Source organism: Lithobates pipiens, unplaced genomic scaffold (assembly GCF_037356315.1).
Source record: "Lithobates pipiens isolate NorthernLeopardFrog02 unplaced genomic scaffold, aLitPip1_a1.2 Scaffold_22, whole genome shotgun sequence".
Taxonomy (NCBI): Eukaryota; Metazoa; Chordata; class Amphibia; order Anura; family Ranidae; genus Lithobates; species Lithobates pipiens.
Genome location: NW_027507784.1, coordinates 24,529,535 through 24,540,668, shown reverse-complemented (window position 1 = coordinate 24,540,668; position 11,134 = coordinate 24,529,535).

Here is an 11,134-nt window from a genome sequence, read left to right as displayed (position 1 = left end):
CAAACCAACTTCCCACACCAGAGAATGGATTCCAGGAGTCTCATTCGGTCCTGCAATTTCGCCCTTTCATCATTGTGTCCCTTTATATGTTGCTAACAATACGATTGCTGCTATATTACATGTCCCATCCCTCCTCTGGATGCGATACTCAGTTGTTGCTGAAATTTGTGCTTTTGACATTATATCTCCTGTCTGTATACAGAAGGGATAATTATAACTCATTTCTGTAAATGTTGCTCTACCCATGACCCCTATACTGTTATTCCTACTCATTCCGCATGAAGATGTAAGCCAGCACCCAAAAACAGTTAATAAGGATACCTTCATGGTTAATGCAATTGACAAAATAAGAATAATTTTAACATTGCACCTTCTGGGCTTTGTGAATTGGGGCTTGGGGGACCCTAGAAGGAAGGCAGCTTGGCTGTGGGACAAAGGGGCTGTAGGGGAGAGGGGCAGGGAGCGATGGGATCAGAGTCTCTTCGAATACGAGGGAGAGGGTGGCAGGGAGTGGTTGGGTCAGTGTCTCTTCGGATCCGTTTGGTCCTGGCTTTCCTCTGGTTCTGGGACCATCTCTGGTTCTTGCTGCTGTGGCACTTTCTTTATCCTTGATGCGTGGATCCATTGCGGGCTTTGCTCGGTCAGAATTGCTGTCCTGGAGACCTTGAGGACTTCAAATGGACCTTGGAAGGCGGGACCTGGTTGCTTGCGGACTGCAAGTTGTTTGATCAACACTTTGTCTCCTGGTATGAAGGGATGCTTGAGCTCTGTGAAAATAGGAGAGAAAGTGCCAGCAACCTTATCATAGTTTTCAGTAAGGCTACCTACCAAATGTTTCACGTGCTCTTCCTGTAAGGAAAATAAGTTAGACTCCTCACCTATTTTAGGGCTTTTGTGCTGGCCTACCCATTAGGTTTTCAAAGGGAGAGAGACCTGTCCTGGCATGAGGGGTGGTCCTTATCTGGAAGAGTACCCCTGGCAAGAAATGAAGCCAGTTCTTCATAGTACCCTGTGTGGCTTTCCTTAGCTTGTCCTTAATGTTCCTGTTCATCCTTTCCACTACTCCTGCACTCTGTGAATGGTAAGGAATGTGGAACTTCCATATCCCCAAAACTTTCACTAACTGTTGGGTGAGTTTTGCTGTGAAAGCGGGCCCCTGGTCAGAGTATATGGTAGCAGGTAAACCAAACCTACTGACTCCCTCCTTGTTTGACCACAATCCATCCGGATTGCGTGTCAAACCTGCATGAACCCAGCAATCCATGTCTTTGGGTTGTGCTTTTCTTTGTACAAGGTATCTTGTTGGCTGCTCTGTCAGCTAAATTGTTACCTTTAGTAGTTTCTGTTTTGTCAAAAGAATTGCCTTTCACTCTTATAATATTAACCTTGGATGGTAAATGCAGTGCTTTCAGGAGGTTTTCCACCCATTTTTGGTTGGCAATTTGTTTGTTGTCTGCAGTTTTAACCCCGATTAGTCCAGATCATTCCATAATCATGGGCCACGTTGAAATCGTATTTGCTGTCAGTGTAAATGTGTAAATGTTCACTTCCTGTCCCTGAAATAACTGACATGCTCTAGTTAAGGCATGTAGCTCAGCTTGTTGTGCTTTAACTGGTCAGGCAAAGTAACTACTGCATACCCTGTTTTGTACGTGCTATCTGAGGGCCTGGAACAACTTCCGTCAACAAAAATGTCTTAAAATTCAGGGTTGAGAGTGTCAGTCTTGGTGAAGTTGTATTAGTCAATTCTTTAGAACAGTCATGGGTGGGAGTGATTGCACTGGATCTCTGAGCTGTCATGTGTTGAGTTGACATGTTTTGTAGAAGATGCACTACAGTGTGTGTGGTATACAGAGTTGTGTCAGTGGCGAGAGTAATTTTACATGCCTCCTTTACAGTCATTGCAAAGCAGCCACAGCTTGTAGACAGGCAGGCAGGCCCTGGACTTGAATTGGTAGTTTTTTTTTTTTTTTTTAAAAGGTAGGCCACGGGGCGGTAGTGAGTACCGTGCATTTGCGCTAGAACCGCAGCGAATGCAGGGTCCCTGACTACAAAGGATTTTCTGTAATCTGGCAAGCCCAGTGCTGGGGCACTGGCCAAGGACTGAAACAAAGAGTTAAAAGCTTGTGTCATTTCCTCAGTATTATATGTGACCTGTTTTGGGGCAGTCAATGCAGTGGCAGGGCGTATGACTGAGTCATAAAAAGAACAGTCTGGGATCCATTGCCTATAGTAGATGATAAAGCTGAAGAAGGAAAAGAACGCTGCCTTATCCTTCAGGGGACTGAGACAGGTCAGGGTTGTGACTTGTTCAGGTGACACCTGTCGTGTCACGCCTGAGATAATACATCCTAGGTATTCCACCTTGTCCCTGCACCACTGGATCTTTTTCCAAGACGCCAAGTGGTCCTTGAGAAACAGGTGATTCATCAGGCTTTTCGAAGTCTGCTGCACACTGCATCCCGCTCACACTACACAACAGTAGGTCATCTACATATTGTAGTAGGACAGATCCCTGGGGTGATACCCATCCAAGGTGACTTTCAAAACCATTGAAAAGGCTGCCAGACTGTCCACACATCCCTGAGGGAGACAACGTGTCCAGGTCAGCTGTTGGCCAGGGGCCCCAGGTAAAAAGGGAAGATTTCCTGAAAATCCTCATGTACATCAATGCTAAAGAAAAAACATTGGATAAGTCTAGTACCGTGTAAGTGGTGGATGTGGCAGAAATTTTTAAGATCCCGGTAATGTCTGAAACTATTTGTTTAATCCCCGCAGGTCCTGCACCATCCTCCACTCCCCACTGGCCTTTCTGACAGGATTTATGGGGGTATTCCAGGGACTAATGATGGGTTTAAGGATTCCCCTTTGTAAATACAATTTGTGGCTGTATACTCTGTAGTTTTTAGTGTGTAGTGTGTATTGTTTCTGAAAGATGCAAGAGGTGCCGGGCTTGAAAGTAGGGACATATGGAGTGCATTTGATATGTCCTACATCTGTCTTGGACTACGCCCAAATTGGGTGAGTCTCCGGGGGGGGCTGGTATGGACATGAAGTAAAATGTCAGGTCCCTTCGCTTAGGCATAGTTAAGTCACAGTTAACTGCTTTAGCTGTCATACCCCCTTGTAAGTCAAATTTAATGGCTATTGCAATCCTCAATGAGGACATAAGGTCCCGCCCCATTAGACATAACAGGCAATCAGTGAGGATGGCAAAACTTTGCTTGGCTAAGGGTCTATCCTGCAAGTCTGACACCTGAAGTGGTTCTACGGGGTGTTTGTCATTGAGAGCAGGAAACATGGCAGAAATACCAGGGGAGATTTCAAGTGTGGTTTGTGTGAATAATCCCCCTTTTGTATGAAAAACCCCGGAGGATGCTCGTTTTTTAACGTCCTCCATAAAATATTTAGGACTCTGTGTAGCCCAATCAGAATTAACATATTTTATAATTTGTGTGACTTTAGGGTCTCCATTATTCATGGCTGTACTGACAAACAATAGTGGGCTACCAATTTCACAGGATGTGTAAATTTTAAACAATTGTGACACAAAGGAATAAAAATCTTCCCCTGTTACATCTTCTGACACTAATTCTGTTTCATTTACAGACTTTTGGAGAGGCATTTTAAGGTGACTCATTTTTAAAGAGAGGTCATCATCTTGTGACTCCTCTATTTCTTCTTCCTTGCTCTCTGACAAGAGAGCGAGAACGACTTCTAGAACTATGCATGTATGTATTTCTGTAACATCTGTCCCATTTATTCCCATAGAGCAGCCCTCGGTATAGTTCTCAGTGATATAATGGGGGTCATTACATAAGGGACAGGGGGCATGCATCTAGGGGATGAGGAAACCGTTCTCTATATTCCTTCAATGTTTTAGACCATGCTTTATAACATTCAATCATGTAATCATTATTATGGGGAAATGGTGGATAATTGTACTGTTTGTGTTGCTCACAAAATTTAGTAACCTCCTCCCAATTCTCTTGGCAACAAGGGCCGTCAGCAGTTAAACCTGAAACTTGAAGAATATGAGCTCTGGATACTATGTTTGCCCAAAAGGGTTCAGTACAATGTTTTCCATAATTTCCCAACACGAAATCAAATGGGGTGGGCTGTTCCAGCTTACCTCCTGGACCTCCCTTACCCAGCTGATTTCCCATATTCAGTTCTTATACTTTAACTTATAATATGACTTCTATTTATATACATTATTTGCAGAACACACTCTCAATGATTTTGGACAGACTATAAATTGTTCACTTGTTCTGAATTCAATAATATTCCTGACACCTTTAACAGTTAAACCTTCTTGAAACACAACATTATTATATATATTAAACCTTAATGTTTGTATCCGTGGTGCACCTTCACGGAACAAAAGACCCTTTTTCCCACCTTGTGATAATAACCATCATCAACATTAGCAACCAAATAGGTTTGAGATTATTTGTATACAAATAATAAGCCTGTTAAACACTCAGGGCAGCGTCCTGCCAACAAATACCCAGGAAAATGTCCTGACATTAATTCTAGAGGTTTCCAGTGACCAGTCCTTTGTAATTGAAAACTTAAATTTTCAATTATTTGTCTATATTCTTATGTTTCATCCCAGCCATCCTAGCGAGGATTTTTTCTTTATCTTATTCCTGACCCCGGCCCGCCTAGCGAGGGTCTCAACACTTATAACTCTTTAACTGAGCGAGCTGCCTTCTTTCAAAGACAGAGACAAATTATATCATTGTCTTGAAAACCACAATCAAGTACATCAAGTGTTCTAGGTACAGCATTAAAACAGGCAAGTTTCTCAAAAAGACTTATAAAAAGTAATTTCAAAGAAAACCTACCCGTTCAAATGACTGCACCCCACTTCTGGTACCACTTGTAAGGCGCGCCCCTGTTCTTGAATTAGCCCGGGCTGGACTTTAGTGACCACTGGAAAGCCCTTTCAATCGATTGGGTAAAATCAGACAATCACACGAGTTGAGGATTATCGTGACTACGAGTTCTTTATTTCCTGTATACTACTTTTTATGTGCTTCAAATTGCATTGTCAGCCAATCAGATTTAGACAAGACATTCAAGACATTTGACCAATCATGAAACATTAACATCTAGTGCGTCATACAGTTAATGGACTTTTTTAGGGGAATTCTGATCAAAAGTCTCCAGACATACAGACATATATTTATATAAATGACCTTAAGAAATCATCTATAATTAAACCACATAGCTTCATTTCACCTTATGAATATTTCCTACTTCCTATAAATTCTAACAGCTAGCTCTGACCACAAATGCATCCTGTTTCTTGCAGACATCAGAAGTAACTTGCAAAGCATGGTGTTTCACTAAACTTCAGTAAATATCTGTTTAAACTTGTCTTATTACATTTAGACTCTGCTTGAACTTAAAGGGGGACTCTCCCTACCCTTACAGATATCTGTCTGGATTATCCACCTGATTTGGACACATATCCAAATCAAATCTCAGCATGCTCCTGTGGTTCACCTAGGAACTCAAGATTCTTTGTAAGTCTATACCTTATATATTAATGCGTAAATTATGTTGAGTATGGATTCATACATACTTAAAGTGGAAGTAAACTCCCCTATCATTTTCAGCCAAGGAAGCTGCCATCTTTGCCTCTGTTTAATCTTCAACTGCTATGGTGCTGCACATGTGATTCGTTATGACACCAGCTATTGGATGGTTTGATAGTTTGGCTGAGAGCACAGCCAATGTGCAGTTAGCATTCCCAGCATGCCTTTTTTTTTAACTGTTTAAATCCATGGGTTTACTTCCACTTTAAGTACAATTTTGAATATCTTATATGTAGCTTGGACCCTATACCCCCTCTGTGGTCACCTATTCAGCTGTCCAGATCTTTATTACGGTGGGTATCAATTATCATCAAATAATTACAGGTATGCAAAAATAAATATCTATAACCATGGGCGTAGCATAAGGGGTTGCAGGGGTCACAATCACAACCCCGCCCCTAGCTCCAGGGGGCCCCTGCAGCCTCCCTGTCATATTATCATATTCTTCACAAAGTCCAGCTCCGATCTGCCCTAGGGCCCCACAGCCACGCTCCACTACCGGGCTTCTACTTTAAAAGGCACAGTCCACGCCCCTCTGTTCCTATTGGCTGGGGAGAAGCTGTGAGGCATTTCCTGAATGGAGAGGAGCATGAGGTGAGAAGAGCCCAGGATGGGGAAGTGTCTGTGCTGTGTGCTGACAACATGAAATGGTAACCAAGCTCAGCGCGGCAAGAGGAGGAGAGTGCCGTCCTGTAGCCACGATGGGACTGATGTCACTGGTGAGGTATGACACCGCTCAGTGTCTCCTAGTCACCAGCCGGGATTCTCTGCACCCCCCACCCAGGGATGTCTACTTACCTCACTTCCCTGACAAGTGTGGAAAAGACACACACCTCCGGGAGGTGACCTTCCCCCAACACTGACAGAGAACCCTTCAGAAATTGCTAAAACAAAATTCTTTAACACCTCCCCGGGGGGCCCCTGAAGGGCTGCAGGCTCCAGATTTTGTGTCACACGGCTTTGCCCTTCCAGATCTAAGTTGCCCCCCCAAAGCCCCCTGACCACCCCCTCCATCCTGCATACTATGCCCGGCTGCTGAGCTCCTTTCCCATTACCGCATTCTATACTGTTCCTCCTCCGCAGGGCTGAAATCACATTCCTTTACAACACAGCCAGTTAGCCATGATCCGCACAGGGAGTATCTGCAACTACATTGCCATTCCGACCAGAGAATTTCACAGGTCAGAAGGGCAACATAAAAACCAGAAACACCCTGTGAAAAATGACAGACGGTGTGTAAAATAATGTGAGTGTGAGAGAGAGAGAGAGTGAGTGAGAGTGAGAGTGTGTGTGTGTGTGTGTGTAGGGGGGGGGCCTGCCAGGGGTCCCTGTCCTCTGATTCTCCAGGGGTGATCCCTGTCCTCTGATTCTCCAGCCGTAATCCCTGTCCTCTGATTCTCCAGGGGTGATCCCTGTCCTCTGATTCTCCAGCCGTGATCCCTGTCCTCTGATTCTCCAGCCGTGATCCCTGTCCTCTGATTCTCCAGCCGTAGTCCCTGTCCTCTCATTTTCCAGGGGTGATGCCTGTCCTCTGATTCTCCAGAGTGAACCCTGTCCTCTGATTCTCTAGCAGTGATCCCTGTCCTCTGATTCTCTAGTGGTGATCCCTGTCCTCTGATTCTCCAGTGGTGATCCCTGTCCTCTGATTCTAGAGCCGTGATCCCTGTCCTCTGATTCTCCAGGGGTGATCCCTGTCCTCTGATTCTCCAGCCGTGATCCCTGTCCTCTGATTCTCCAGGGGTGATCCCTGTCCTCTGATTCTCCAGCCGTGATCCCTGTCCTCTGATTCTCCAGGGGTGATCCCTGTCCTCTGATTCTCCAGCCGTAGTCCCTGTCCTCTCATTTTCCAGGGGTGATGCCTGTCCTCTGATTCTCCAGAGTGAACCCTGTCCTCTGATTCTCTAGCGGTGATCCCTGTCCTCTGATTCTCTAGCGGTGATCCCTGTCCTCTGATTCTCTAGCGGTGATCCCGGTCCTCTGATGTAAAGAGGAACTCTGGTAACTCAAAACTCTTAAGCCACTTTAAGTATCTTGGCGTGCGGTGGATGTATTTGCACGCACGTTGGAAGTAGTGGGGGGGGGGGGCGCGCAATGCCAACTTTTGCATCGGGGGACACAAGCTTCAAGCTACGCCTCTGTGTATAACGATCATGAATCAGCCACTGTTCTGCTGGATGTAACAGTATAATGAAATATTTGATTTATAATTGAATTGTGTATGAAATTAATAATTTAGGCATGTACTGTTTTATTTATGAAAAAAAAGTTTGATTATGTAAAATACAAATTTCTTATGAACTCTCTACTGCTTTTTAGATTGATGCATATACTCCTGAGGAAGCTGTGTAACAAATTTTGCGAAACCTGTCAAGTGGAAGTAACCATTGTCACACCAAATGTGATATGTGCGTTTGTTGAAACTAGAGCTGCCACGACGCGTCGACGTAATCGACTACGTCGACTAAGAAAATTAGTCGACGTGCGTAAATGGCGTCGACGCGTCATGCACGTGTCATCTCGCGGGTAAATGGCGGTAATGGCGGCGGCAGCTGCTGCTCCTGCTCCCACTCCCACTCCCGGGAATTGGGAAAAAAGTTCCGGTGCAGCACGAAAATCCAGACCACGACTTTCAAAGGTATGGGAATTCTTTAAACAGAGGCCAGATAAAATGGTCCTTTGTTCCCTCTGCAAAACCGAACTGGCGTACCACGGCAGCACTACTGCGATGCACGAGCACCTCAGAAGAAAACATCCTGGCGCACTACGGCCTCAAACGGACGAGCCATCTTTGCAAGTACTACTTACTTACTAGTATTTTGTTCATTTTGGGAGTAATTTGTGGTCAATATTTATTAATATATTATTGCTCATGCTGCTACTGCTAGTAAGTAAGATACATCATTATTAGTGCATGCTCAGGGGCCAGGGGTATTTGTTGCTGTGCTGCTTTGCTAATTTCTTTTTAGTGGCCATCTCATGTTTTATTTTAATGTTTCACATTCACAAGGCACTTTTTGCACTGCAGCCGTCTTGCTGATCTGGGGATCCCTCAGGGCATGGTTTGACAACTTCCTGCAATGTATGAGCTGAGAGAAGAGATGCCATGCTTTTCTTCCAATACACAGAGCAGCAACAATATAATATTAATTTAATTGCAGACAGACATTTACTACACTACCCGTGCCCTCTTTTAAATATGCAGTACAAGTACATTAAAAGCAGCATTGAGCATTCATGTTGGTTAAACTTGGTTCAGGTTCCTAAATGTTAATTATTATTGTGTCTTTTTTTTTTCTCAGGAAGAGGCAAAGCTGTGTACAGGAGTTCTTCTTCCATAAAAAGGATGTCACTGTTTGCTCACCCCAAATGGCCGTTGCATATACCAATAGCATACTCAACATGATTGTAAAAGATATGAGACCAATTTCCATTGTAGACGGTCAAGGATTTCGTGAGATGATCAACACGTTTTACCCAGGATACACACTTCCCTCCAGGTCCCATTTCAACTAAGCTGATGGAGAAGAAATATGAGGAGAATTTTGAAAGATTGAAAGCATCACTCAAAGATGTGAAATCAAAAATAGCTCTCACCACAGACGCATGGACCAGCATTGCCACAGAGGCATACTTGGGTGTCACATGCCACTTCATCAATGAAGACTGGAATCTTACATCGTACAATCTGACCACTATGCCACTTGAAGATCGGCACACAGCTGAAAACATTGCTAACTGGGTGGAAAAAGCAGCTGAAAAGTTTGAGATATCCATGGCCAATGTAAATGTAGTTGTCCATGATAACGCAGCAAATGTTGTCGCTGCTCTGCGTATTTTGGAAGAAAAGCATGGCATCTCTTCTCTCAGGTGTGCTGGTCATACATTGCAGTTAGTTGTCAACCATGCCCTGAGGGATCCCCCAGATCAGAAAGACCCTGAGGGCTGCAAAGTGCCTTGTGGAACATTTTAAAAAAAGTGAGCTGGCCACTACAAAGCTTAAAGCAAAGCAGCAACAAATGGGTACCCCTGAGCACACACTAATAAATGATGTATCCGTAAGATGGAACAGTACTTTACACATGATCAGCCGCCTGCTTGAACAGAGGTGGCCTGTGACTGCAACTCTTTCCGATCCTGATGTCACACCACGAGGGAAGCGCTTCCTGGATTTAAAACATGATCAGTGGAGCTTACTTGAGGAAGTGGAACAAGTCCTGAAGCCATTTGAGTGTGCTACTGTTTTCTTGAGTGGAGAGTCCTATGTGACTGCTTCCGCTCTACCTCCTCTGGTAAAGGGCCTCCAGAAATCCATACAGAGCACAATTTGCGAGACAGCAGCAGTCAAAGCTTTCCAAAGTGTTGCTGCACAGGAGATGACATCAAGATGGGAGCGGGAAACTAAATTCAGAGATGATGGTGGAGAAAATATATGTCTTATTGCAGCAGCCCTGGACCCCAGATTCCGCAAACTAAAATTCCTGCCAGCAGAGGACAGTTTAAAAGTTCACCTCAAGGTCCAAGCTCTTGCTCTTGAAGTGAAAAGAAGATACGAGGAAGAGCAAACGCAACATCGATGTGAGGAACAACGGTCAACCAGTGCAGACATGAAATTTTCTGAGAAGAGGCAAGTGTCTCTGTTAGACACTTTGCTCGGTTCTTCAGATTCAGATGACCACCACAGTAATGGCGAGGATGACACTGGTCACATCCAAGATCAAGAAACCCACAGTGAAGTTGTGAGGAATGAGATACACATGTATTTCAGTGAGCAGGCTATTCTAAAGGAAGAAAATCCGCTGAAATGGTGGAAGGAAAATGAAAAGAGGTTTCCCATCTTGGCCATGCTAGCAAAGAGTTACTTGTCTGTGCCGGCAACATCAACCCCATCTGAAAGTCTTTTCTCAGTTGCTGGCAACATTGTGACTAAAAAAAGAGCAAGCCTAACATCAGAGCATGTCGATATGCTAACCTTCCTCCATTGGAATGCTAAAATATAGCATTGTAATGGAGGAAATAACACAGGCCCCCAACCTTTTGCACTTGTCATCATGACTGTGTTGTGTTCTTGTTGGGCTGTTAGTGTATTTATGTTGAGATGGCTCATGGCTGCCTTCAGTGTTGTATTGGCCATATTTTTGCACAGCCACAGTGTTGAGCAGTGCTTTTGGTAGGCTTGGTTCCTCCTTGCTTCCTTCCTTGAAAACTGTTACCTCCTCAGGTATGTTTTACATTACAATTAAAGTAACACACCACAAAAATACTCTGACTCTACAATAACACTATATATTCAATCATCAATGATTACAATTACATAGTGTTATTGTATGTTGACCAGAATTTTTGTGGTGTTAAACAACACTTTAGGTCAAGAGGCATAATGCCATGTAAATTCTCCCTAACACTTTGCAAAAGATGCATTCTGATCTGAAGGCATTATGTGTGGTTGAGGAGTAGTAAGGTAAGGTTACCCAGCACAATGCCTTCTGAATTCATCTTTTGCAAAGTGTTAGGCAGAATTTATATGGCAT